Consider the following 27156-nt stretch of genomic DNA (forward strand, 5'->3'; position numbering starts at 1 on the left):
ATATCCTAAGAAAAATATTAGTTTCTAAACATATTCCTGGTGTTATTTTAAAATTTTGGCCAAGTCTCTTAATATTTCTGGCTCTTGGTTTCTTCAGCCCTTAAAGTGGTCTAAAATATCTCTAAAGTTTATATATCTCTAAAGTTTATTATAGTACTAAAATGATGTCATGTGTGTTAAATGTGGAATACCATAAAATACCTCACATCTTAAACTTTTACCATACATAATCTAATCTTTTTGATGACTCAGAAGGACAGTTATCACAATGTCAATATGCAGATAAATGGGGGTAAATGCACGCAGAGCTTTCGATTCTTTTTTTTTTTTTTTTTTTTTTTTGTCACTGTATTGTTAAAGTAAGCAATTTTATCAGTCAGGGTCCTAACCAGAAAAAGATTTTACACATTCACATTCGAATATGCCAAGAAAGGTCAAAATTAAAGAAGGTCAAAATTAAAGAAGGTCAAATCTGTAAGTCAGTATTGAAGACCCACAGACGACAGCGCAATAACAAGGAGTGATTACTAGAACCCAGAAGAACACAGTTGTGTAAAAGAGGCTACTCTCAGTCAAGGGACACAGACAGCCTAAAACAATCCTATGAGGACTCCCCATGGCCAAATCCAATTGGAATGCACAGACTATTGATTTAATCTACATAGGTCAGCCTTCTAGGGTGGAGAGCAGGATGGAGAATGGTAAAGAGGATCTGGAGTGCTATCAGAAGGTATCCAGGATGCCCCTGCGGCACCATTTTCCCTTTAGTATATACTGTACTATTGTCCTTTATCCAGATGAAGAATTTGTGTCCCCAGTACAGAGGCTATATTATGTCTTACCGGTTAACGATTTAGAACAGGGTGATGTCAATTTGATCATCTCCCACTGAAGCCTAAAACATTGGTCATATTTGTGTCCACCATATGAGGAAGAGGAGGGAAGGTGGAAGAGAAGAATCATAAAACAAATCATAAAACAAAGCTAGAGTACCTGCTTCTGCAGTTAATAGTGATACATTAGTATCTTCTGCCACCCTATCCTATGTTTCTGTCGTCTCTTCCCAAGACTTAGCTACAGAAAGCACTTTACCCGATAGAGTATTCCAAACTTTTATTTCTACAATATCTAAGACTTTCATGGTCTTATGTCTATTGGGTTGTTGCAGTTTTCCATTGACCAAAACTATCGAGTACAGACTATTGACTATATAACTAAAAAATCCCCCATTAAATCCTTTGAGTTCCTTTGTACTCTTTGCTGCCATTGAGTAGCAGAAATCATATTTCTTCCTGGTAATTGGAATAAGACACCTCAAATACAAAAGTGACCCTCTTCTCTGCCACAAGGAACCCAAAATGGCTAGAGTGTTCAGTACATCAGAACAATGACGGCTTAATGGAAAATAATTCATTCTTTTCACTCTAGGTCCTTCCAAACCACTGAACCCAAAATTGCAGAGATAGAGAACAAATGTTTCCCAAGTAGTTTGTTAAATATAATCATGACTTTGGCTCATTTTTTTGATCCAGGAGCTATGTATTCTGGCTAAGAAAGAAATTAGCTAAGACAGATGTTTGCTTATGGTAGCTACCACATCTTATTAGACAGAAACTCAGCTTCACAAAGTGTTTCCTACCAGAAACATAACTGAGCTTTTCAGCAGGCCATTTCAGCCTTGATCAAGCCACGTGCTTCTCAGCAATGAGGCACATGACAAGACCATGGGTGTGTGCCTGTGTTTCTGCACTTACTTTGTGGTAAAGTGTGCCCCCCTGACCACAGGTGATATTATGCAGCATATTGTGACAATGAAGAAAATATTTTTAAGATACATGAATGTTGGTTTCAGCATTTCTGGAGTATTAATCTGCCACTATAAAGACAAAGCTATGCCTATCTAGGGAATGGTAGAATACAGTAAAGTAGCTGGCTGCCCCCCAACCCCCTTGAAAGTGGTGCTGTAGCAGGATTTCAGTTTTCGTCTGTGTTGTTGGTAGTCTGAGCAGTCAGCATTGGCAGCAGCCAATTGAGGGGAAGACCATGATTTTGAAACCATGCATAGTTATATCCCTGCCACCCTGGATTATTTGTACTTGGACCTATTTATATAGAGGTAGGGAAAAAAGACTGACATCCAGTGGAAAGAACATTTTGCCCATCTCTGCAGCAGATGTCCTCGGATAGGCATTATGTGAGACATAAGTAACTTCACATGCTACACCCACTCTGAGAGGTCCATTCACACATCTCTCTCTCAGACATCCTGGCCATCAATTTTTCAACTTTATTATTTCCAAATTCCTGACCAATCAGCCAGCCCTTTAGTTACAGCCCGCAATTTGCTGTAGGTTCATAGTTCAGTCTGTCTCTCTTTCCACACAAAATATTCAACCAGCTGTTCTATGTAAAGTTCTGCTCACAAGGAGGGTTTCTACCCACCAATGTTTTTCAAGCTACCCTAAGTAGGACCGCAGTGAAGCAGCCAAACTCTTCCTGCTGATATTGATGTAGTGTACAGATAAATCTATAAACTGGGCTTGTGCTTTTTTCTCCTCATTCCACAAGTCAGGGAATCAATATGAAAGATTTTCTAATTGCTAAGTATACTATATATTAAATATTTTACAACTGAAGAAATAACCTGAAGATGTTAGTATTCTCATTTGGTGCACTTCTAGACTGTCACTGGCCAGGACTCCAATCATAATCTGAGCTCCACAAGCTCCTTCAATGATTTGTGGACTACAGTGTCATTTGAGGTATCTGGGTGTCATCTTAAGTTTCAAGCCAGTATTCAATAAGCCCTATAAGAGCTGAGTTCCTTTCTCCCCTGTGCACAGTCACCCCAGTAAATGGCCTCAGGAACATTTGGAGAAGACTTGGGGTTTTGTTACACAATTTTTTCCTCAAGGAGATCTCACTTCCCCGTAACTCCAGGGATTCAGGGTCTGGGCACTGATTTAGGTATAGGGACTGGAGAAGAGGCTGTAAATCCCACTTAAGGCAATTCAAATTAGTTTTCTTCTCAGCCAACCTAATGTTTTTCTGCCTATGTATTTCAAGAAGCATTTTACTAGGTTGCCCATCTATTTCATTTCTAAGGAGCCATTGCCAGAGATCCCTGCAGGTCAAAATCCTCTAATTATCATGTAAAACATGATTTTATTGTAGTAATTGCATCACCACCTGTTCTCTATAACTCCACATGACATTATTCCCATTGAGATTGGAAACCAAGTTGCACTGAAATCTCCCCACATTCTATCTGGCCTAAAGAGAACCGGCAACTCAGGGGTCTTCAAGGATGGTGGTGTCCTTACCACTGCTTTAATGAAGGGATTCCCTCCATGTTTTCCGAGAGTGTGCAATTGGAGGTGAATGAGTAGGTTGCACATAATAAATATATTCCAACGTTCCCATTTCCTGAGGCATCAATCTCTTACATTTTCAGAATGCAGAGGGAGTATAGCCTTTTAACCTTATTAACTGTAAGCCAACTTTGGGTACAGGTTTAGATCAGCCAATTCAGCAGACTACTCATGCCTCTACCCAGTGTTTACACCAACACATTAAATTCTGAATCTCAAACGAGTGCATTCACATCAAAAAATTCAGTCTTATCTGATTACATTTCCATTCTCTTGCTTGAGCACCGCAGAAAACCTCTCTTATGCTTACTTTTAGGGTCCTAATGATGTAGAATGGTAAGGTCATTTAGTCTTTTTTTCAAGAATTGTATTTCTTTAGCTTTTTATTTTAATACAATTTCAAAAATACAGTTGCATAAATTTAAAATTGCATGAAAGGTGTAAATGACAAACAAGGCAAAAGGTTAGTACTTATGAATCTGGGTAAAGGGTATATTGGAGTTTACGTTTCTCTTTCTCTATATGCACACATCCTCATACACTTTTTTCCTGAATTGCTTGTCAATTAAGAGTAAATTACAGCCATCATGCACTGTTACCCCAAAATACTTGAAAATTTATTTTCCAAGAAAAAGGACATTCACTTATGTAACCACCATAACATTATCAAAATCAGAAAATTAAAGTTGGATACGATAGTGTTATATAATTCACTATTCTTATTTGAAATTTGCTGCTTGTCCCAATAATGTTCTCTAACACTATTTTTCCCTGATAATCCACCATGTTTATTTGTAAGTCCATTTTTCTATCTTTAAAATTATTGTGGTAAGTAAATGTAACATGAGATCTATCCTCTTAACAAACTTTTAACTGCACAACACAGTATCATTAACTCTAAGCACTAAGGCACTATGCTGTACAGCAGATCTCTAGAACTTCCACATCTTGTGTAACTGAAACTTTAGACCCATTGAATAACAACTCGTTATTTCTGCCACCCCTTAGTCCCTGGCAACCACCATTCTGTTTCTATGAGACTATTTTACAAACCTCATATAAGTAGAATCATGCAGTTGTTGTTCCTCTATAACTGCCTTATTTCAATTAGTAAAATGTCCTTCGGGTTTTTCCATGTTGCATATGGCAAGATTTTCCTTTTTTTAAGGATGAATAATATTCTACACATATTGGAATATTACTGTATGTATACATGTATGTATAACATACACACAGTAATAGTGTGTGTATATAATTTATACATATATACATACATATATACATATATCAACATATACCACATTTTCTTTTTTTTTTCTTTTTTTTTTTGTTTTTTTTTTTTGAGACAGTCTTGCTCTGTTGCCGGGCTGGAGTGCAGTGGTGTGATCTGGCCTCACTGCAACCTTCGCCTCCCAGGTTCAAGCGATTCCCCTGCCTCAGCCTCCCAAGTAGCTGGGACTACAGGCACGTGCCACCATGCCCAGCTAAATTTTTGTGTGTATTTTAGTAGAGATGAGGTTTCACCATGTTGGCCAGGATGTTCTTGATCTTCTGACCTCGTAATCCGCCCATCTCAGCCTCCCAAATATTTTCTTTATTCATTTTTCTATTAATAGATTGTTTCCATATCTTCACTATTATAAATAATACTGCAAATAACTCAAGATCCCGATTTCAATCCTTTTGCATATATATACAGAAGTGGGATCGCTGGATTATATGATAATTCTTTTAACTTTTACGAAACCTCAATACTATTTTCCACAGTCACTGCCTATTTTCCATTCCCACCCACAACATACAAAAGTTGCAGTTTCTCCACATCCTCACCAACAATTGTCTTTTGTTTTTCTTTTATAATAGTCATCCTTGCAGGTGTGAGGTGATGTCTCACTGTAGTTTTATTTTGCATCTCCCTGATGATCAGTAATGTTGAATATCTTTTCATATACCTGTTGGCCATTTGCATATCTTCTTCGGAGAAATATCTGTACAATTCCTTTGCCCATTTGTAATTGGGTTATTTGTTTTTCTTACTATTGAGTTGTAGGAGTTCTTTATATATATCAGACATTAACCTCTTTTCAGATATATGCTTTGCAAATATTTTGTCTCATTTAATGTTAACTTTTACTCTGTTGATTATTCCCTTTACTGTACAGAAATTTTAGTTAGATGTAGTCTCACTTACTTATTTTTGCTTTTTGCCTGTGCTTTTGGTGTCATATCCGAGAAATCATTGCCCAGACCAATGTCATGAAAATTTCCCCTATGTTTTCTTTAGGAGTTTTCAGGTCTTATACTTAAATCTTTAATTCATTTTGCATTTATTTTTGTTTATGGTATAAGATAAGGTTTTAATTTCATTCTTTTTCATATGGATACCTGATTTTCTCAACACCATTTGTGGGAGACTATCCTTTCCCTACTGTGAATTCTTGGCACCTTTGTCAAAGATCAGTTGATCATATATGCATGGGTTTATTTCTGGACTCTTTAGTCTGTTTCATTGGTCTATATGCACCCCTGCCTTGTTCCTGATCTTAAAGGAAAATCTTTTAGCTTTCCCCCATTGAATATGGTATTAACTTTTCATATATGGCCTTCATTATATTGAGACATATTTCTTCCACACCACATTTGTTGACAGTTCTTGTCATGAAAGGGTGTTGGATTTAATCAAATGCTCTTTCTGCATCTATTGAGATGATCATGTGATTTTTGTTGTTCATTCTGTCAATGTGGTATATCACATTAATTGATTTGTGTATGTTGGGTCATCCTTGCATCCCAGGGATAAATCCTACGTGGTCATGGTGCATGAGCCTTTTAATTTGCTGTTTAATTCAGTTCTAGTATTTTGTTGAGGATTTTTTCATCTATGTTCATTGAGGATATTGGCCTATAGTTCTTGTTTCTTGTCATGTTTTTATCTGGCTTTTATATCAGGATAACACTGATACTACTATGAATATTTATATACTACCAAATTGGTTAAACTAGAAGGAATGAATGAATTCCTAAAACATACATCTACAAAGACTGAACCATGAAGAAATGGAAAATCTAAACAGACCAATAATGAATAAAGAGATTGAGTTAGTAATCAAAAACCATTCAGCAAAGAAAAGCCCAGGATCAGATGACTTCATTGGTGAATTCTACCAAACATTTAAAGAAGAATTAACACAAATCCTTCTTAAATTTTCCCCCAAAAAAAGAAGAGAGAACACTTCCAAACTCATTTTACGAGGTCATTTACTCTTGTAGCCCATAAGATATCTCCTACTGGAGCAGTCCTGGGCAGTGTTGGGATCTGACTCTCTTCATGAGCCGTGAGAACATGTAATGGGGGTGTATGCTAAATACTTTGTTAACTTCTGAGGCAACTGCAGCAACAGTCTCAAGCAGTCATTGAGAGGCTTTAAGCAGAGGAGAGCTAGTTTCCTCATAGGAAAAGAAGCAGGAACAGGCTCCTTTCCCATCAAAACAGGTTTAAGGGAATTCAGAACTAAAAATTTCTCAGTCTTGTTCATATCTAACACCATTCAATTTCTCAGGGTCTCATGCCTTCTCCACCAATCCCATACTGCACCAAAAGAACATGGCACTGCCATATGTTTACTTAATGTGGCAAATGTTCATCCCCTACAACCAGAACTCAAGCTTGATGGAGAGACAGCCAGTTTAAGGTTGACCTCACAAAGAAGGGACCAAGAGATATGATGTCACTCTCCTCTTTGCTCTGATCTCTCATTGGAATTCCCCTTGTTCAAACCCAACCAGAAATCATAGGGTGAGAAAAACCTGCTGACCTAGTCTATTCAGGTCAATCTCCTGGACAGAGAGCAGGGTGGAGATGGGTAGAAAATGGGTCTAGGATAGGAAATAACAGATTTTTTTTTTTTTTTTTTTTTTTTTTTTTTGAGATGAAGTCTCGCTCTGTCACCCAGGCTGGAGAGCAGTGGTGCCATCTCAGCTCACAGCAAGCTCCACCTCCCAGGTTCACGTCATTCTCCTGCCTCAACCTCCCAAGTAGCTGGGACTACAGCGCCCGCCACCACGCCTGGCTAATTTTTTCCATTTTTTAGTAGAGACAGGGTTTCACCATGTTAGACAGGCTGGTCTCGATCTCCTGACCTTGTGATCCACCCACCTCGGCCTCTCAAAGTGCTGGGATTACAGGCGTGAGCCACATCGCCCTGCCGGAAACAACAGATATTCTACAAGCATCCAAAACCCAACTCTGACTAACGTCCATACAGTAAAGATTTTGAAAACTATCTTACCTCAGGGAAGTTAGAGAACCAAACTCCAAAATGAACAGGAAGCAAACCAAGAAATAGGAACTACAGAAACAACCCAGTGAAGACAAAATCTGTCATTTTGCTCCAGATTCAACTTATAGCTTGGGACCAGAGGTTTGCCTAGCTTCAATCATGTGCAAATTTAGTTTAAAAAGACAGGACCCCAGATTCTGTACCACAAGACTAGTCCCAAAGAGAAAGAAATAGTACTTCAAATGGAAATTAGAGTGCTATCTAAAGAAAAAAATTATGCTGCATAGGCCCAAAATAGCAATTGTCCAGGTAAACTGTGGAAGGATTCCCTGGGGGACTGAAAAGGCAGTCCTGAACTGGGCTCTCAGGAACCTCTGTTATTTGCAGTGCAGCTGCTCTATCTGCACAGGCCAGAAGAAAGAACACTGAGCAGCAGTTTCAAAAGTCTGATCAAGGTAGGATTATTTGGATGCTCTTTCCCACATTAAACATCCATGGCACTTTAATCGAACCTCTCTTATGTCATTGATCGCATTCTTCTTGGATTATGTCCATTTAACAATGTGTTACATCATTCCTAATCAACCACACACTATTGTGAGGTGGGATGGAGTGCAATTTGTTTATGTATCCCCCTTGCAACTAGCTTGATGCCTTAAACACAGAGCTCAAGAAATACTAATTAAGCAAATAAATAAATGAATGAAAAAGCAACTTTTTGAACCATCCCCCCAAAATTAAGCTAAGTTTGATTTCATTTGAGAGGCAAGTACATTTTATATTCCCACCTCTTACCCAAGGCATATATGCTGTTCTTTTCAAGTGGGAACATGCCTTATACATAATCCAGTCCAGAAAATTAAGTGAAGAAAGGCTTCAGTCTATACTCCTGTAGCAAATGGAGACTCTGACTCAAGTGGCCATTTCATTTCTAATGTCTCTGGAGATTAAGGGAAAATTTTTAGCCACAAGCTTCCTTCTCTTTTACCAGATCCTTCTGTAGTATTTCTCAAGGGAGTAAAAGCTGTTTGGATTTTTTTCCCTCTGCTGAAAATTTGCCTTATATGTGTCTCATTTCAGTGCTTACATGAAAAACAGTTGTCAGATGATTAAAAAACAAGTTAGAATTAGTTACAAAATGATTCAATTGATGACCCACAGCATGCTAGTTGTATTTAAAATGATCAGATCTTAAAAACAGTCTTTTAATGGGACAAAACCAACTTTATTCTCATTCTAAATCTCTCAAATGCTATAAAACCACAAAGAAATTTGAAATAAAATGAGAAAAAGAAAAGAGCATTCATGAATGTAATACAGACAAACAACTGAGTTGAAAACATGTGCAGATCGCTTTTTTACATACACTAGCTGTGCCATTTGGTACCTAAGAGAAAGGCTTACCTAACTAAAATACTAAGATTTTAACATACACATGTGGGTAAATTACCTAACAAACAATTTTTATCCCCCACTCTTGAACTGTGCTGCCTCTGCCACTGTTGTAAATGCCTTCATGGAGACAGGCACCCCAGTACCCACTAGCACCCTGCTGCGGCTAACAAGCTTGCACCCCACCAAGCTGCTGCTGCTGCTGCTACTAGCACATACAAATGAGGATGGATCCCACTACCATCCCACTACAAAATACTTTGGCTGGTACCACCCATTGGAGTATACTGAACAGCAGTCAAGGAACACCTCAACCTCTGCAGTGCAGTGGATTTCTAACCTCAAGGAGTCAGAGAACAAAGTTGGGGCCTGATACAAGTCCACTGGATTTAGAGTATGAAGTCCAGGAGTCCTGAGCTGAGCATTGCTCCTTTAAAAACTTCCAGAAATGTAGCCAGTTGACTGAACCCACCTTATACCACAATCAAACCCTCAAGATCATCAAATAGGATAAAAGAAAAAAAAAAAAGCCCATCCAAAGTTCAGCAACTTCAAAGACTGAAGAAAATTAGCCCACAAAGATGAAAAACAACTAGGATAAGAACTCTAATAACTCAGAAAGCCAGAGTGCCTTCTTTACTCCAAATTACCACACTACCTCTCCAACAAGGGTTCTGAACTGGGCTGAGATGCTTGAATGAACAGAAATGAAATTCAGAACATGGACAGAATCAAAGATCATTGAGATCCAGGAGTACCTTATCAAGTGAAGCTAAGAATCAAAATAAAATGATACAGGAGCTAACTGACAAGATAACCAGTAAAGAAAAGAACATAAACAACCTGATAGATCTTTAAAACGCACTACAAAAATTTCACAATGCGATCACAAGTATTAATAGCGAAATAGACCAAGCTGAGGAAAGAATCTCAGAGCTTGAAGACTGTCTTTCTGAAATAAGACAATCTGACAAGAAAATAGAAGAAAAACTAAAAAGGAATAAACAAAACCTCTGAGAAATATGGGATTATGTAGAGAGAACAAATTAATGTCTCATTGGTTTCCCAGAAAGAGATGGGGAGTGTGTAAGCAACTTGGAAATCATATTTCATATCATCCATGAGAACTTCCCCAACCTACCTATAGAGGCCAACATTCAAATTCAAGAAATGCAGAGAACCCCAGTAAGATACTTTACAAGATCATCCCCAAGACACAAAATCAGATTCTCCAGGATTGAAATGAAAGAAAAAATATTTAAAGGCAGCTAGAGAGAAATACCAGGTCACCTACAAAGGGAAGCACATCAGACTAACAGTAGACCTCCCAGCTGAAACCTTACAAGCCAGAAGAGATTTGGGGCCAACCTTCAGCATTCTTAAAAATCCAACCCAGAATTTCATATCTGGTCAAATTAAGCTTCAGAAGCAAAGGAGAAATAAATTTCTTTTCATACAAGCAAATGCTGAGGGCATTCATTACCACCAGGTTTGCCTTGCAAGCTCCTGAAGGAAACACTAAATATGGAAAGGAAAGACCATTATCAGCTACTATAAAAACACACTGAAGTACAGAGATCAGTTATACTATAAAGCAACCACACAAAACACCCTGCATAATAATCAGCTAACATTATGATGACAGGATCAAATCCACGCATATCAATACTAGCCTTGAACATAAATGTACTAAATGCCTCAATTAAAAAGCACAGAGTGGCAAACTGGATAAGATCCAAGACCCAACTGTATGCTGTCTTCAAGAGACTCATCTCACATGTAATGGCAACCATAAGTTCAAAGTCAAGAGTTGGAGATGAATCTACCAAGCAAATGGAGAACAGAAAAAAGCAGGGTTTGCTATTCTAATTTCAGAAAAAAAAAAAAAAAAAAAAAAAACAGACTTTAAACCAACAAAGATAAAAAAAGACAAAAAAGGGCATTACATAATGGTAAAAAGCTCAATTTAACAAGAAGACCTAATTGTCCTAAATATATAGGCACCCAACACAGGAGCACTCACATTCATAAAGCAAGTTCGTAGAGACCTTCAAAGAGACATAGACTTGGATGGGTCCAAGATGGCCTATTAGAAGCAGCTGTGGCCCGCAGCTCTCACAGAGAGGAATGAAAATGGCAAGTGAATTATGCATCTTCAACTGAGGTATCCAGATTCTTGCATTGGGACTGAAGAGGTGGATGGCTCAACCCACGGAGAGTGAATAAAAGCAGGGTGGAGCAACGGCTGACCTGGGAGTGGCAGAGAGCCAGGGGAGCCCCCACCTTCAGCCAAGGGAGGTGCTAAGTGATTGTGCAGCCTCACCTAGGAAACTACACTTTTCCCATGGATCTTTGCCACCCATGGATCTGGAAATCCCCTCATGAGCCCACACCACCAGAGCCTTAGGTCCAAAGCATAGAGCTGTGTGGTGTCTTGGCAGAGTAGCTCAGACATGCACAGAAAACCAGGAATTTTGCATACTCTGGCCCTGGGAATTCCAGCAAGGTGGGAAATCTGTCCATGCATTCCCCTAGGAAGGGGCCTAAATCCAGGGGACCAAGTGGCATCATTCTGCAAGTCCCACTCCCATCACACCTCTAAAGTTAAGATTCACTGGCCAGGAATTTTAGTCAGCCAGTGGCGGCAGGCTAGAGACTGCCTGAGATGTGCTGAGTTCCTAGGGGGTGGGTGACTGCCATCTCTGTGGTTTAAGTCAGCCATTCTAGCCTGCTAGCTCCAGGAAGTTCAGGTGGTCCATACCAGGAGGCATTTCTCACAATGCAGAATGACTGTTGTGCCAAATTGTGGCAAGATTGCTTGTTTAAATGGGAACCTGATCCATCCCTCCTCACTGGACAGCGCCTTTCTGTGGGAATTTCAGCAACTCCAGCTAGGGTTATATGAACAGAACTGTGATCCCTCCCTGGGATTAAGCCCCCGAGGTGGAGGGGCGGCCACTGTCTCTGTGGTTCAGCTGACTTAGCCTTATCAGCCTGCTGGCTCTGGAGAGTCTAGGCAGTCTGGACAAGAGGGGTTCCCCCAAGTGCAGCACACCTGCTCTGCCAAGGAGCAGCCAGAAGGCTTCTTTAAGGTGTGCCTGATTCTGTTCTTCCCAACAGGCATCTCCAGACACCTACAGGAGCATTCGAGCTGGCATCAGGTCAGTGCTCCCCTGGGACAAAGCTCCCAGAGGAAGGAACAAGCTGCTATCTTTGCTGTTTTACAGTCTTCATTGGTGATACCTCCAGGTGCAGGAGGTACCAAGGCAACTGAGGTCGGGGGTGGATTCCCAGAAAACTGCAGCAACCCTGTGGAAGAGTGATTTGACTGTTAAAAGAAAAAAAAAAAAAAAAAAAAAACAGAAAGCAACAACAACAACATCAACAAAAAAAAGACCCCACCAAAAAAAAAAAAAAAAAAAAAAAAAAAAAAAAAAAAAAAAAAAAAACCATCCAAAGGTCAGCAGCCTCAAAGATTGAAGGTAGATAAGCCCATAAAGATGAGATAGAATCAATGCAAAAATACTGGAAACTCAAAAAGCCAGAGTGCCTCTTCTCCTCCAAATAACCACAATATGTTTCCAGCAAAGACACAGAACTGGACTGAGGTTGAGGTAGCTGAATTGACAGAAGCAGGTTTCAGAAGGTGGGTAATATCAAACTTCACTGGGCTGAAGCAGCATATTTAAACCCATTGCAAAGAAGCTAAGAATCACAATAAAACAATACAGGAGCTGATAACCAGAATAGCCAGTTTAGAGAGGAATATAACTGACCTGATGGAACTGAAAAACAAAACGTGAGAACTTCACAATGTAATTACAAGCATCAATGGCAGAATAGACCAAGCTGAGGAAAGAATCTCAGAGCTTGAAGGCTATCTTTCTGAAATAAGACTCGCAGACAAGAATAGAGAAAAAAGAATGAAAAGAAACAAACAAAACCTCCAACAAACATGGGATTATGAAAAAAGACTGAACCTATGACTGATTTGGGGTACCTGAAAGAGATGAGGAGATTGGAACCAAGTTGGAAAACATACTTCAAGATATCATCCAGGAGAACTTCCCCAACCTAGAAAGACAGGCCAACATTCAAATTCAGAAAATCCAGAGAACCCCAGTATCATACCCCATGAGAAGATCAAACCCAACACACATAATCATCAGAGTTTCCAAGGTTGAAATGAAAGAAAAAAAATGTTAAGGGCAGCCAGAGAGAAAGGCCAAGTCACCTATAAAGTGAAACTCATCAGACTAACATGGGACCTCTCAGCAGAAACCCTACAAGCCAGAAGAGACTGGGTTCCAATGTTCAACATTCTTGAAGAAAAGAATTTCCAACCCTGAATTTCACATCTGGCAAAACTAAACTTCATAAGTATAGGAAAAATAAAATTCTTTTCAGACAAGCAAATGCTGAGGGAATATATCACCACCAGTTCTGTCCTGCAAGAGCTCCTGAAGGAAGCACTAAATAAGGAAAGGAGAAACCATTACCAGCCACCACAAAAACTCACTGAAGTACACAGACCAGTGACACCATGAATCAACCACATAAACAAGTCTGCAAAATAACCAGCTGGCATCACAATAACAGGATCAAATTCACACATAACAACATTAATCTTAAATGTAAATGGGCTAAATGTCCCGAATTTAAAAACACAGAATGGCAAGCTGGATAGAGTCAAGCCCCATTGGTATGTTGTCTTCAAGAGACCCATCTCAGGTGTGCAAAAATATACGTAGGTTCAAAATAAAGTAGTGGAGGAAAATTTACCACACAAATGGAAAACAGAAAAAAGCAGGAGTTGAAATCCTAATTTCTGACAAAACAGACATTAAACAAATAAAAATCGAAAAAGACAAATAAAGACATTACATAATGGTAAAGGATTCAATTCAACAAGAAGAGCTAAGTATCCTAAATATATATGCACCCAATACAGGAGCACCCACATTCATAAAGCAAGTTCTTAAAGACCTACAAAGAGATTTAAACTCCCACATGATAATAGTGGAGACAAAGATATTCAGGACCTGAACTCAGCTCTGGATCAAGTAAACCATACATATCTATGGAACTCTCTAGCCAAAACCAGCAGAATATACATTTTTCTCATTGCCACATGGCACTTATGCTAAAATTGATCACATAGTAGGAAGTAAAACACGCCTAAGCAGATGAAAAATAAATGAAATCATAACATACAGTCTCTGAGACTACAGTGCAATCAAATTAGAACTTAAGATTAATAAACTCACTAAAAACTACACAACTACATAGAGATTGAACACCTGCTCCTGAATGACTCCTGGGTAAATAATGAAATTTAGGCAGATATTAAGAAGTTCTTTGGAACCAATGACAACAAAGTGACAATGTACTAGAATCTCTGGGATGTAGCTAAAGCAGTTTTAAGAAGGAAATTTATATCACTAAAGACCAACATTTAAAAGCTAGAAAGAATCTCAAATCAACAACCTAATATCACAACAAAAAGAATGAGAAAACCACAGGCAAACAGACCCCAAAGCTACCAGAAGACAAGAAGTAAGCAAGATCAGACATGAACTGAAGCAAACAGAGACACAAAAACCCCTTTTAAAAAAATCAACAAATCCAGGAGATGGTTTTTTGAGAGAATTAATAAAAGAGATAGACCACTAGCTAGACTACTGAAGAAGAACAGAGAGAAGAATCAAACAGACAGAATCAAAAATGATAAGGAGGATATCACCACTGACCCCACAGAAGTACAAACAATCATTAGAGAATATTAAAAATACCTCTATGGACATAAACTAGAAAATCCAGAAGATATAGATAAGTTTCTGGACAAATACACCTCTCAAGACTAAACCAGGAAGAAATTGAATCCCTGAATAGACCAATAACAAGTTCAGGGAGGGGGCGGAGCAAGATGGCCGAATAGGAACAGCTCCAGTCTCCAACCCCCAGCGCGAGCGACACAGAAGACCGGTGATTTCTGCATTTTCAACTGAGGTACTGGGGTCATCTCACTAGGGAGTGCCAGACAATCGGTGCTAGGTCAGCTGCTGCAGCCTGACCAGCGAGAGCTGAAGCAGGGCGAGGCATCGCCTCACCTGGAAGTGCAAGGGGGAAGGGAATCCGTTTTCCTAGCCAGGGGAACTGAGACACACAACACCTGGAAAATCGGGTAACTCCCACCCCAATACGGCGCTTTAAGCAAAGAGGCACACCAGGAGAATATATCCCATGCCTGGCCGGGAGGGTCCCACGCCCACGGAGCCTCCCTCACTGCTAACACAGCAATCTGCGGGGATCTATCGGCAAGGCAGCAGTGAGGCTGGGGGAGGGGCGCCTGCCATTGCTGAGGCTTAAGTAGGTAAACAAAGCCTCTGGGAAGCTCGAATTGGGTGGAGCTCACAGCAGCTCAAGGAAGCCTGCCTGTCTCTGTAGACTCCACCTCTGGGGACAGCGCACAGCTGAAGACCAACAGGGGAAACAGCGGGGGCCGGTGCAGACGCGAACGACTCTGTCTGACAGCTTTGGGGAGAGCTGTGGATCTCCCAACTCCGAGGTTGAGATCTGAGAACGGACAGACTGCCTGCTCAGGTGTGTCCCTGACCCCTGAGTAGCCTAGCTGGGAGAAATCCCCCACTAAGGGCAGTCTGACACCCCACACCTCACAGGGTGGAGTACACCCCTGAGAGGAAACTTCCAAAGGAAGAATCAGACAGGTACACTCGCTGTTCAGCAATATTCTATCTTCGGCAACCTCTGCTGCTGATACCCAGGCAAACAGGGTCTGGAGTGGACCTCAAGCAATCTCCAACAGACCAACAGACAGTCCTTCTGACTGTCAGAAGGAAAACTATCAAACAGGAAGGACACCTATACCAAAACCCCATCAGTACGTCACCACCATCAAAGACCAGAGACAGATAAAACCACAAAGATGGGGAAGAAGCAGGGCAGAAAAGCTGGAAATTCAAAAAATAAGAACGCATCTCCCCCTGCAAAGGAGCGCAGCCCATCGCCAGCAACGGATCAAAGCTGGTCAGAGAATGACTTTGACGAGAGGAGAGAAGAAGGCTTCAGTCCATCAAACTTCTCAGAGCTAAAGGAGGAATTACGTACCCAGCGCAAAGAAACTAAAAATCTTAAAAAAGAGTGGAAGAATTGACAGCTAGACTAATTAATGCAGAGAAGATCATAAATGAAATGACAGAGATGAAAACCATGACACGAGAACTACGTGACAAATGCACAAGCTTCAGTAACCGACTCAATCAACTGGAAGAAAGAGTATCAGCGATTGAGGATCAAATGAATGAAATGAAGCGAGAAGAGAAACCAAAAGAAAAAAGAAGAAAAAGAAATGAACAAAGCCTGCAAGAAGTATGGGATTACGTAAAAAGACCAAATCTACGTCTGATTGGGGTGCCTGAAAGTGAGGGGGAAAATGGAACCAAGTTGGAAAACACTCTTCAGGATATCATCCAGGAGAACTTCCCCAACCTAGTAGGGCAGGCCAACATTCAAATTCAGGAAATACAGAGAACGCCACAAAGATACTCCTCAAGAAGGGCAACTCCAAGACACATAATTGCCAGATTCACCAAAGTTGAAATGAAGGAAAAAATCTTAAGGGCAGCCAGAGAGAAAGGTCGGGTTACCCACAAAGGGAAGCCCATCAGACTAACAGCAGATCTCTCGGCAGAAACTCTACAAGCCAGAAGAGAGTGGGTGCCAATATTCAACGTTCTTAAAGAAAAGAATTTTCAACCCAGAATTTCATATCCAGCCAAACTAAGTTTCATAAGTGAAGGAGAAATAAAATCCTTTACAGATAAGCAAATGCTTAGAGATTTTGTCACCACCAGGCCTGCCTTACAAGAGACCCTGAAGGAAGCCCTAAACATGGAAAGGAACAACCAGTACCAGACATTGCAAAAACATGCCAAAATGTAAAGACCATCGAGGCTAGGAAGAAACTGCATCAAATAACGAGCAAAATAACCAGTTAATATCATAATGGCAGGATCAAGTTCACACATAACAATATTAACCTTAAATGTTAATGGACTAAATGCTCCAATTAAAATACACAGACTGGCAAACTGGATAAAGAGTCAAGACCCATCAGTCTGCTGTATTCAGGAGACCCATCTCACATGCAGAGACATACATAGGCTCAAAATAAAGGGATGGAGGAAGATCTACCAAGCAAATGGAGAACAAAAAAAAGCAGGGGTTGCAATCCTTGTCTCTGATAAAACAGACTTTAAACCATCAAAGATCAAAAGAGACAAAGAAGGCCATTACATAATGGTAAAGGGATCAATTCAACAGGAAGAGCTAACTCTCCTAAATATATATGCACCCAATACAGGAGCACCCAGATTCATAAAGCAAGTCCTTAGAGACTTACAAAGAGACTTAGACTCCCATACAATAATAATGGGAGACTTCAACACTCCGCTGTCAACATTAGACAGATCAACGAGACAGAAAGTTAACAAGGATATCCAGGAATTGAACTCATCTCTGCACCAAGCGAACCTAATAGACATCTATAGAACTCTCCACCCCAAATCAACAGAATATACATTCTTCTCAGCACCACATCGCACTTATTCCAAAATTGACCACATAATTGGAAGTAAAGCACTCCTCAGCAAATGTAAAAGAACAGAAATTATAACAAACTGTCTCTCAGACCACAGTGCAATCAAACTAGAACTCAGGACTAAGAAACTCAATCAAAACCGCTCGACTACATGGAAACTGAACAACCTGCTCCTGAATGACTACTGGATACATAACAAAATGAAAGCGGAAATAAAGATGTTCTTTGAAACCAATGAGAACAAAGATACAACATACCAGAATCTCTGGGACACATTTAAAGCAGTGTGTAGAAGGAAATTTATAGCACTAAATGCCCACAAGAGAAAGCAGGAAAGATCTAAAATGGACACTCTAACATCACAATTAAAAGAACTGGAGAAGCAAGAGCAAACACATTCAAAAGCTAGCAGAAGGCAAGAAATAACTAAGATCAGAGCCGAACTGAAGGAGAGAGAGACACAAAAAACCCTCCAAAAAATCAATGAATACAGGAGTTGGTTTTTTGAAAAGATCAACAAAATTGACAGACTGCTAGCAAGGCTAATAAAGAAGAAAAGAGAGAGGAATCAAATAGATGCAATAAAAAATGATAATGGGGATATCACCACTGACCCCACAGAAATACAAACTACCATCAGAGAATACTATAAACGCCTCTACGCAAATCAACTAGAAAATCTAGAAGAAATGGATAATTTCCTGGACACTTACACTCTCCCAAGGCTAAACCAGGAAGAAGTTGAATCCCTGAATAGACCAATAGCAGGCTCTGAAATTGAGGCAACAATTAATAGCCTACCCACCAAAAAAAGTCCAGGACCAGATGGATTCACAGCTGAATTCTACCAGAGGTACAAGGAGGAGCTGGTACCATTCCTTCTGAAACTATTCCAATCAATAGAAAAAGAGGGAATCCTCCCTAACTCATTTTATGAGGCCAACATCAGCCTGATACCAAAGCCTGGCAGAGACACAACAAAAAAAGAGAATTTTAGACCAATATCCCTGATGAACATTGATGCAAAAATTCTCAATAAAATACTGGCAAACCGGATTCAGCAGCACATCAAAAAGCTTATCCACCATGATCAAGTGGGCTTCATCCCTGGGATGCAAGGCTGGCTCAACATTCGCAAATCAATTAACGTAATCCAGCATATAAACAGAACCAAAGACAAGAACCACATGATTGTCTCAATAGATGCAGAAAAGGCTTTTGACAAAATTCAACAGCCCTTCATGCTAAAAACGCTCAATAAATTCGGTATTGATGGAACGTACCTCAAAATAATAAGAGCTATTTATGACAAACCCACAGCTAATATCATACTGAATGGGCAAAAACTGGAAAAATTCCCTTTGAAAACTGGCACAAGACAGGGATGCCCTCTATCACCACTCCTATTCAACATAGTGTTGGAAGTTCTGGCTAGGGCAATCAGGCAAGAGAAAGAAATCAAGGGTATCCAGTTAGGAAAAGAAGAAGTCAAATTGTCCCTGTTTGCAGATGACATGATTGTATATTTAGAAAACCCCATCGTCTCAGCCCAAAATCTCCTTAAGCTGATAAGCAACTTCAGCAAAGTCTCAGGATACAAAATTAATGTGCAAAAATCACAAGCATTCTTATACACCAGTAACAGACAAACAGAGAGCCAAATCAGGAATGAACTTCCATTCACAATTGCTTCAAAGAGAATAAAATACCTAGGAATCCAGCTTACAAGGGATGTAAAGGACCTCTTCAAGGAGAACTACAAACCACTGCTCAGTGAAATAAAAGAGGACACAAATAAATGGAAGAACATACCATGCTCATGGATAGGAAGAATCAATATCGTGAAAATGGCCATACTGCCCAAGGTTATTTATAGATTCAATGCCATCCCCATCAAGCTACCAATGACTTTCTTCACAGAATTGGAAAAAACTGCTTTAAAGTTCATATGGAACCAAAAAAGAGCCCGCATTGCCAAGACAATCCTAAGTCAAAAGGACAAAGCTGGAGGCGTCATGCTACCTGACTTCAAACTATACTACAAGGCTACAGTAACCAAAACAGCATGGTACTGGTACCAAAACAGAGCTATAGACCAATGGAACAGAACAGAGTCCTCAGAAATAATACCGCACATCTACAGCCATCTGATCTTTGACAAACCTGAGAGAAACAAGAAATGGGGAAAGGATTCCCTATTTAATAAATGGTGCTGGGAAAACTGGCTAGCCATAAGTAGAAAGGTGAAACTGGATCCTTTCCTTACCCCTTATACGAAGATTAATTCAAGATGGATTAGAGACTTAAATGTTAGACCTAATATCATAAAAACCCTAGAAGAAAATCTAGGTAGTACCATTCAGGACATAGGCATGGGCAAGGACTTCATGTCTAAAACACCAAAAGCAACGGCAGCAAAAGCCAAAATTGACAAATGGGATCTAATTAAACTAAAGAGCTTCTGCACAGCAAAAGAAACTACCATCAGAGTGAACAGGCAACCTACAGAATGGGAGAAAATTTTTGCAACCTACTCCTCTGACAAAGGGCTAATATCCAGAATCTACAAAGAACTCAAACAAATATACGAGAAAAACACAAACAACCCCATCAAAAAGTGGGCAAAGGATATGAACAGACATTTCTCAAAAGAAGATATTCATACAGCCAACAGACACATGAAAAAATGCTCATCATCACTCGCCATCAGAGAAATGCAAATCAAAACCACAATGAGATACCATCTCACACCAGTTAGAATGGCCATCATTAAGAAGTCAGGAAACAACAGGTGTTGGAGAGGATGTGGAGAAATAGGAACACTTTTACACTGTTGGTGGGATTGTAAACTAGTTCAACCATTATGGAAAACAGTATGGCAATTCCTCAAGGATCTAGAACTAGATGTACCATATGACCCAGCCATCCCACTACTGGGTATATACCCAAAGGATTATAAATCATGCTCCTATAAAGACACATGCACACGCATGTTTATTGTGGCACTATTCACAATAGCAAAGACTTGGAATCAACCCAAATGTCCATCTGTGACAGACTGGATTAAGAAAATGTGGCACATATACACCATGGAATACTATGCAGCCATAAAAAAGGATGAGTTTGCATCCTTTGTAGGGACATGGATGCAGCTGGAAACCATCATTCTTAGCAAACTATCACAAGAACAGAAAACCAAACACCGCATGTTCTCACTCATAGGTGGGAACTGAACAATGAGATCACTTGGACTCGGGAAGGGGAACATCACGCACTGGGGCCTATTATGGGGAGGGGGGAGGGGGGAGGAGGGAGGGATTGCATTGGGGAGTTATACATGATATAAATGATGAATTGATGGGTGCTGACGAGTTGATGGGTGCATCACACCAACATGGCACAAATATACATATGTAACAAACCTGCACGTTATGCACATGTACCCTAGAACTTAAAGTATAATAAAAAAAAAAAAAAAAAAAAAAAAACAAGTTCAGAAGTTGAGACACTAATAAGTAGCCTACCAACCAAAAAAAAACCCCAGGACCAGATGGATTCACAGCTGAATTCTACCAGAGGTACAAGGAAGAGTTGGTACCACTTCTACTGACACTATTCCAAAGAGTTGAAAAGGAGAGACACTTCCCTACTCATTTTATGAGGCCAGCATCATCCTCATACCGGAGATACAACAGAGTACAACAAAAAAAGAAAATCTCAGGCCAATATCCCTGATGAACAGTGATGCAAAAATTCTCAATAAAATATTGGCAAACTGAATATAGCAGCACATCAAAAAGCTTATCCACCACAATCAAGTTGGTGCCATCCCAAGGATGCAAGATTGGTTCAACATACACAAATCAATAAATGTAATTCATCACCTAAAGAGACCTAAACATAAAAACCACATGATCAATAGATGCAGAAAAGGCCTTTGACAAAATTTAACATCGCTTTATGTTAAAAACTCTCAATAAACTAAGTATTGAAGGAACATACCTAAAATAATAACAGCCATATATAACGAACCTGCAACCAATATCATACTATATGGGCAAAAGCTAGAAGCATCCCCCTTGAAAACCAGCACAAGACAAGGACGTCCTCTCTCAACACTCCTATTCAACATAATATTGGAAGTTCTGGCCAAGGCAATCAGGCAAGAAAAAAAATAGAGTATTCAGATAGGAAGAGAGAAAGTCAAATTATCTGTGTTTGCAGATGACATGATCCTGTATCCAGAAAACCCCACTGTCTCAGCCCAAAAGCTTCTTTGCCTGATAAGCAACTTCAGCAAAGCCTCAGGATACAAAATCAATGAGCATAAATCGTTAGCATTTCTATATACCAACAACAGGCAAACAGAGAGCCAAATCATGTATGAACTCCCATTCACAATTGCTACAAAGAAAATAAAATACCTAGGAATACAGCTAACAAAGGAAGTGAAGGATGTCTTCAAAGAGAACTACAAACCACTGCTCAAGGAAATAAGAGAGGACACTAACAAATGGAAAAAACATTCCATACTCATGGATAGCAAGAATCAATATTGTGAAAATGGCCACATTGCCCAAAGTAATATATATATTCAATGCTATTCCCACTAAACTACCATTGACATTCTTCACAGAATTAGAAAAAAAACTATTTTCAAATTAATATGGTACCAAAAAAGTGCCCATATAGCTACGACAATCCTAAACAAAAATAAAACAAAGCTGGAGGCATCACACTACTTCAACTTCAAAGTATACTACAAGGCTACAGTAACCAAAACAGCATGGTACTGGTACAAAAACAGACAAATAGACCAATTGAACATAATAAAGAACTCAGAAATAAGACGGCACACCTACAACCATCTGATCTTTGACAACCCTAACAAAAGCAATGGGGAAGAGTCTTTATTTAGCCTGTAATCCCAGCACTTTGGGAGGCCAAGGTGGGTGGATAACTTGAGGTCAAGAGTTTGAGACCAGCTTGGCCAACATGGTGAAATCCCATCTCTACTAAAAGTACAAAAAAAAATGCTGTGCATGGTAGCAGGCACCTGTAATCCCAGCTACTCAGGAGACTGAGGCAGGAGAATTGCTTGAACCTGAGAGGTGGAAGTTGCAGTGAACTGAGATTGCACCACTGCACTCAGACTGGGTGACAGAGTGAGATTTTGTCTAAAAAACAAGAAGAAATAAAAAAGATTCCCTATTTAATAAATGCTGCTGGGAGAACTGGCTAGTCATGTGCAGAAAATTGAAACTGGACCTCTTCCTTACACCTTATAAAAAAATTAACTCAAGATAGATTCAAGACTTAAATGTAAAACCTAAAACTATAAAAACCCTAGAAGAAAATCTAAGCAATACCATTCAGGACATAGGCATGGGTAAAGATTCCCTGATGAAAATGCCAAAAGCAATTGCAACAAAATAAATTGACAAATGGAATCTAATTAAACTAAAGAGCTTCTGCACAGCAAAATAAACTATCATCAGAGTGAACAGACAACCTACAGAAAGGGAGAAAAATTTTGCAATCTATCTATCTGACAAGCATCTAATATCCAGAGCCTACAAGGAACTTAAACATATTTACAATAAAAAATAAACCTCTTTAAAAAGTGGGCAAAGGACATGAAAAGACACTTCTCAAAAGAAAACATTCGTGCTAGCAACAAACATGAAAAAAAGTTCAGCGTCACTGATCATTAGAGAAATGCAAATCAAAACCACAATGAGATAGCATCTCACACCAGTCAGAATGGTGATTATTAAAAAGTCAGGAAACAACAGAAGCTGGCAAGGTTGCAGAGAAAAGGAATGCTTTTATATTGTTGTTGGGAGTATAAATTAGTCCAACCATTGTGGAAGACAGTATGGCAATTCCTCAAAGACCTAGAAGCAGAATACCATTTCTTCTACCCAGCAATCCCATTACTGGGTATATATCCAAAGGTATATAAATCATTCTATTATAAACACTCATGCATGTGTATTTTCTTTGCAGCACTATTCACAGTAGCAAAGACAACGAATCAACCTAAATGTTCATCAAATGACTGCATAAGGAAAATGTGGTACATATACACAGTAGAATACTATGCAGACATAAAAGGAATGAGATCATGTTCTTTGTAGGAACATGGATGGAGTGGGAGGCCACTATCCTTGGCATACTAACGCAGGAACAGAAAACCAAATACCGCATGTTCTCACTTAGAAGTGGGAGCTAAATGATGAGAATACATGGACACTTACAGGGGAACAGCAGACAATGAGATTTATCAGAAGGTGCAAGCTAGGAGAAGGGAGAGGATCAGAAAAAGTAATTAATGGATACTAGGCCTAATACCTGGGTGACGAAATAATCTGTACAACAAACCCCCATGACACAAGTTTATCTATATAACAAACCAGCAGATGTACTCCTGAACTTAAAATAAAAGTAAAAAAAAAAAAAAAATTTCAATGAGGAAATATAAGGCAACTGACATATTGAAAACCATTTGATTCCACTAATAATATACATTAAAATTAAAACAGTAACATAACATTTGTTAATTAAGCAATTTTTAACAACAATAAAAAACATGATTGCTAACACTGGCAAACATCCAGTAAATAAGGAACCCTCAGACATTTCTGGTGGGAGTACTGATTACAATTTGTCACAGGTATCAAGAGACCTAAAAATATTAATATCCTCTGACCCATCTATTTTCATTTTGGTGAATCTATACTAAGAATTCTAAGTGCCAATGATATATTTTGTCAGTATTCATTGTGCCAAGCCTTTCCTTAATTAAATACCAATCTTTATAGAGCATCTCTTGTCTGTACCTTTTACTTCTTCACTGCTTCCTATTCCCTTCTCTCAAGCCCCCAGTGTCTTTCATTTTTTATTCCTTTGCTGTCCCTCTAGGCCTTTCCTAAGGCATAAGCTATGCACTAGGGGAAGTGTTAGACTGAAAGAGAACAGAACTTGCTAGTTTCTCTGAAAGTATGCCCAATGAGCTAAACCCACATCAGCTTCTCTGGCTACTCATTTCAAAGTCCTACTGCTGCTGGGCCTTGCCAGACTCATACATTTTATATAGAATAAAAGGAATAATTGATGTAAAATTGGAGGATATAAAAATCATTTCCAAGAAGCTGGAATAAAGCAGACCGAGGGGTGATCAGTTACCTTAAAAAGTCCCTCAACAAAATTTCACTCTGAGCATTAAAACCCTCTCTACTGGCATTTTCATTAATTGTCTTATCTTTTTGTGTAGATCGTAATTTCCAAAATTATCTCCTTGACTGAATATATGTGCACTGCTTGTGGCATTCTTTGCCTCCACAAAAATTGAGAAGATTCAAAAGCAGGATGCAAACTGAGCATTGGCCTTTTGATTTTAACAAGAAGAACAAGGGACAGTGCTTTGTAGCAATTCAAGGAAAAAATTAAAAATTTACTTTTATAGCCAGAAACCTAAGATTCACTACGTGGTTGTGTCGGTAGAAGTAAGATGATACTGGGAATGTTTGGCAAATATCTATATAGACCCACATCTAACATTGCAAGGTGCAACGAAAGAGTACAATTAGAAGTCCCAGCTCACAAGGCAACCACTTCCCGATCTCATCCCTACTCATTATCACATAGGGAGGGACCTCACAAGCATACCTGGGACACACAGTGCAGACACCCAAGTTCCATCCACACACCCCTGAAACCATTGTCCCTTGTCCTCAGTCTTAGAGAGAAGTGGTGGAAAAGACACACAAAATCAATGGAAGTTGTTTTGGGGCCAATTATTAGGAAATGTCCAGGTCTTGAGTACCTACAGTATAGTCTCCCAGAGGAGAGTGGGTGCTAAGTGGGCATTCTCCCTTGGTTCCCAAGGGACTCCTCTCCCCACGGGAGTGGAACAACCAGAGAAGGACAAAAGAAGCCTCTACTAAAGCACTGGACCCAGGAGAAGGCCCCCAATTCTCTAAGTCTAAGGTGGCCCTAGGTCTATTGTACTTTTATTCATTGTGAATATGGAAGAAAAAGAAATGAAATATCCTTACGCCTGTCATGGTTACCCATAGTTATTATATTTTTCTCTTTCTTTCATTCTGACAGTAATGACAGTATAATTGGTAAGTTACACAAAATGGTAATCAGTTTCCTAATTGCAGTTTCTTGAGGGTTTTGTTGAGTTTTCTCACATATAAAAATAAGATTATCATCATTCTGCCTGTAAGTGTCAGGCCAAGCTAATGATAGAGAGAAGTAATCATTGTCCATAGCCCATGTACCAGAAACACATAAGGAGGAAGTGAGACAGGGAAAGGGGACATCCTCAACATCATCAGTTTGTTATAAATAAGCCTCTATACTGGGGAAATTATTGTTAAGTGGACAGCAAGACCACGGGTTTTTCTGTACTCCGAAGACCCCATATGCTCTATAGCATGGCCAGTGAACGCATGGACACATCCAGAAAATACAGTGAGAAAGATTAAATACATGCCCCTCTAATATAGAGGTGTATTCCATTACCCCCAATAAATGTGCTAAATTGCTGAACTGGCAGGATTGCCAGTTTCATGATAGCTTGGATGCATATGATGTTCCTTTGGCCACAAATTTCTCCTGCCTCTGTTACAGTTTTCTCCTCCAAGCTGAGCTGTGGCATGATATAGATTTCAATAAGCATAGTTCTTTTACTGTGTGTTGATGAGTCACTGGCACACAGGAAACAAATGGTGGCTGGAGAGAATCAACGAGTCAGACAATCTTTCTCTGATAACTGGCCTCTTATTTCTTAGTAATAATCCATAATGCCAAGCTATTTTTTTAATGTTATCAGCCATAACCACTTTATCCTTGAACTTAATTTTATATTTCATGTTGCTCTGGAGACAAAGTCCTTTCTGATGACCAGCCCAAGCTTCCTTGCCTTTAATCCATCATGCAGCATTGCACTTAAAAGTTCAAGCCTGAAGCTGGATTTCCAAGTACCGTTCTGTTTTCTCACTCGGAGAATGCAGTTATGGCTGGACTTGCACAGCAGTCACCCAGTTGCTTCAGGGGCTTGTGAAATGTAATCGGAGCAATGTTGTGTGTGGGCACTGTGAGGTCCCTGGAGCCAGGTGCTACATGAATACAAGGTATTCAAATATTTTTTCCTGCGGGGTGGATGGTGCTTTGATACATCTTCATTGCACTGTATTGTGACAGGCCTCGGCAAAAAAATCATAAGACAATCAGCAGTGGGGTTTATCTTGCTGTGTAAACCTCAGTAAGAGGTAGTCATACCTGGACTGCAAGCCAAAATGACTTCCACAGAAGCCATGGTTATCTACCTTTTTTATTAATTTCCTTTCTTCACAATTGAAAATATGCAGCCCCAACTGCCTCTCTTAATTAAATAGATCCCGATATGCTTCAAATGAACAATAAACTCTGTCCTGTGTTTTTTCTCAAAAAATGAACATTTAGGAAGAAAAAATTGACA

The 27156-nt window shown here is 39.5% G+C and overlaps 1 long non-coding RNA gene across 1 annotated transcript in view; it reads right to left on the minus strand.

Moving 5' to 3' along the window:
• Window positions 1-27156, minus strand: part of LOC115896460 — a 146364-nt gene that overhangs the window by 18006 nt on the left and 101202 nt on the right. The gene's annotated exons all lie outside the window — the stretch shown is intronic.

The sequence above is a fragment of the Rhinopithecus roxellana genome, chromosome 3, assembly GCF_007565055.1.
Source record: "Rhinopithecus roxellana isolate Shanxi Qingling chromosome 3, ASM756505v1, whole genome shotgun sequence".
Taxonomy (NCBI): domain Eukaryota; kingdom Metazoa; phylum Chordata; class Mammalia; order Primates; family Cercopithecidae; genus Rhinopithecus; species Rhinopithecus roxellana.